The 3153-nt window shown below is 48.8% G+C and overlaps 1 non-coding gene across 1 annotated transcript; it reads right to left on the reverse strand.

Moving 5' to 3' along the window:
* Window positions 1-1288: 1288 nt before the first annotated feature.
* On the reverse strand, window positions 1289-1360 carry TRNAT-GGU. The gene has a single exon. It is a non-coding gene; the product is annotated as a tRNA-Thr (tRNA).
* Window positions 1361-3153: the final 1793 nt, after the last annotated feature.

The raw sequence follows: 3153 nt of genomic DNA on the forward strand, positions 1-3153 counted from the left end.
ATCCATCCTGTTATCTTCTTTAGACATTTGTTCAGGACCTTTGCAAATGAACTTTACCAAGAACCTGTTCTTACTATTCCTAAATCCTCTTGCTCTACTGTGTCTCTTTCCCACCCCAGTGGATGAATATTGTCATAAAGCTTCTTTGTTGGTGAGTTGTTAAAATGACTCTCCAGACCTTTGTTTTTATGATGAAGAATGAGAGATTTACTTAGTTGACTCTGGTCTCAAGCTGCCACTAGGGAGTAAAGATAAAATTTTGCCTTTAAGTATATAAACATTCAGTGGCTACAAGTAAAAGTGTACAGTTGAACAGCAAAAGGCTGCACCATCTGAGAATAGGAAAAGGAAGTAGATATAACAGCCAGTGTCATATAATGGTTAGAATGTCAGATTAGGATCTAGGAGACCAAATTTGAATCCCCGTTCTGCCATCAAAGCTTGCTGGATGGCATTGGCCAGGAGGTATCCTCGCCTAGTGTGCAAAAACCCCTGGGGCCGGCCCTGTCCCCGGGGGCAACTGCTTCCAGCCACCTTTGCTCCTAGCACAGCAATGACTCTGACCCAGACCCAGCCCCCTCCGGGAAATTGGAAAGTCTACGCCCCTGCATCAACTAATGTGTCACACTGGCCTGTAGGATGTATCCTTTGGAAGCGTAAACGTCTTTTCCTTGGGGAAATTCAAAAAGCCACAGCCAATGGCCCCATTTAGTAGACATCTTCATCCCAAAGGCAATGACAATTGCTAGTGAAGCATCTAACAACATCTTTTTAGAACAAAGTTTGAGTCCAGCAGCACCTTTAAGACCCAACAAAGTTTAATTCTGGGTATAAGCTTTTGTGTGAACATAAGAGAAGCCAGTATTGGATCAGGCCAATGGCCCATCTAGTCCAACACTCTGTCACACAGTGGCCAAAAATACCAGGTGCCACCAGGAGGTCCACCAGTGGGGCCAGGACACTAGAAGCCCTCCCACAGTTGCCCCCCACCAAGCACCAAGAATACAGAGCATCCCTTGCCCAAGCCTGAGAGTTCCTATCTATACCTTGTGGCTAATAGCCACTGATGGACTTCTGCTCCATATGCTGTCAGATTCATCTTTTTAAATGCATTGCTATAATCCCATGTTTTTGAATTCCAGTTTATAGTCAAGAAACACACGAAGCGGTTTCATGCTGATTCAGGCCATTGGTTCATAAAGGTCAGTATTGTCCACTCAGACTGGCAGCTGCTGTCTGGGATATCAGGCAGAGGTCTTTAACATCACCTACTGCTGGAACCTTTAACTGGAGATGCTGGGGATTGAACCTGGGACCTTCTGCATACCAAGCAGAGGCTCTACCACTGAGCCACATCTCCCTCAAACTCCAAACAAACTTCTGTTGGAGTCTGGGTAGAGTCTTGACCATCTGGATGGTCCCAGAATGGCTGCCAGTCTTCCTGAATGGCCCAGAGAAGTGGAGAAGGCTGTGCTTGAGAACTGGGCTCTCAAACACTTCTCCATAATGCCAGTTTGATGTAGTGGCTAGGAGCGTGGACTCTATTCTGGGAGAACCAGGTTTCATTCCCCACTCCTCCACATGCAGCTGCTGGTGTGACCTTGGGTCAGTCAAAAGTTCTTTCAGAGCTGTTCTCTCATGAGCAGTTCTCAAAGAGCTCTCTCAGCCCCACCTATCTTGCAGGGTGTCTGTTGTGGGGAGGGGAAGGGAAAGGAGATTGTAAGCTGCTCTGAGATGCCTTCGGGTAGTGAAGGGCAGGGTATAAATGCAATCTCCTCCTCCTCTTCTCCTCCTCCTCCTTCTCTCCCATCAAGCCTTTATTTCGCAATCACTCTTGAAAGTCACAGTCACAATATTTGTTTAATTTGCCAAACATACTTTTTAGTCCCCCTCCCCCCCCGTTCATAGACTGTACTGCTGGATAGTCTTTTTTTCCCCCCTTGCCATGTGTGATGCTCGAGGGTGCCTTTGTCATGTGGGAAACATCAGCTTGGAGAGTTTTGTGTTTGTTCTTCCAAACCAGGATCCTTTTGATCTTGCCTCTGTGATAAAGTAGCATTCCATGAATTCACAGGACTGGGGTGCTGCAGAAGTGAGAGGAAACTGCACAGGACCATATAAACCTACCTTATACTGAGTCAGACCCAGGGGTCATTTCCTGCAGGGGCGCACAGGAGCGGAGCTCCGGCAGTAAAGAGCCCAGGGGGCGGGCACATGCAAGAAGCCCCACCCCCTGCTCCCAGCAGCCCTCAGTCAGAGCAAGAAGCAGCCAGGTAAGCTGCAGAGCCCGCCCCCCGGGCCCCCGGTCCAAAACAGTCCAGTGGCACCTTTAAGACCAAGTTTTGTTCAGGTACAAGCTCTCCCTCCTCTGCGAGGACAGATCTGCACGTCCCCCCCCCATAGCTAGGAATCCAAAACAGTCCAGTGGAGCCTGAGCGGTGGGTGTTGCCTTCTGACACACTTCCGGTGATGTCAGGGGGTGTGGCATATGCAAATAAGGTATGTCAATGAGTTATGCTAATAAGCTCCTGCATCTCTTTTTCTACGAAATGACCCCTGGTCAGACCCTTGGGTCCGTCAAGGTCCATCCTGTCTTCTCAGAATGGCGGCAACTCTCCAGCGTCTCAAGCAGAGGTCTTTCAAGGCATTGCTGCCTGATCCTTTTACCTGGAGAAGACAGGGATCCAACCCGGGACCTTCCTCATGCCAAGCAGATGCTCTGCCTCTGAGCCACAGCCTTTCTCCAGACTGCAGTCACCCCTTTTCGCGGAAATTTCGGACCATCTCCTTCCATATGTGTTGACTATGGTCTTTAGGCAACCATCTGTCGGGATAGACAAAAAGAAAATACTACTTCACACAGAGAGTGATCAAAATGTGGGATTTGCTGCCAGAGGATGTAGTGATAGCCTCAGGACTAAACAGCTTTCAAAGGGGATTAGACAGATTCATGGAGGAGAGGTCTATCAATGGCTACTAGCTGTGGTGACTGAGGGGAACCTCCACATTATGAGGCACTAATCCTCTGAATCCCAGAGCCAGGAGGGAACATCGGGGGAAAACCTTGGCCTCTCTGCCCTGTTGTTGGCTGTCCAAAGGAACTGGTTGGCCACTGTGTGAGACAGGATGCTGGACTAGATGGACCACTGGTCT

Source organism: Gekko japonicus, unplaced genomic scaffold (genome assembly GCF_001447785.1).
Source record: "Gekko japonicus isolate JY-2015 unplaced genomic scaffold, Gekko_japonicus_V1.1 scaffold430, whole genome shotgun sequence".
Classification (NCBI taxonomy): Eukaryota; Metazoa; Chordata; class Lepidosauria; order Squamata; family Gekkonidae; genus Gekko; species Gekko japonicus.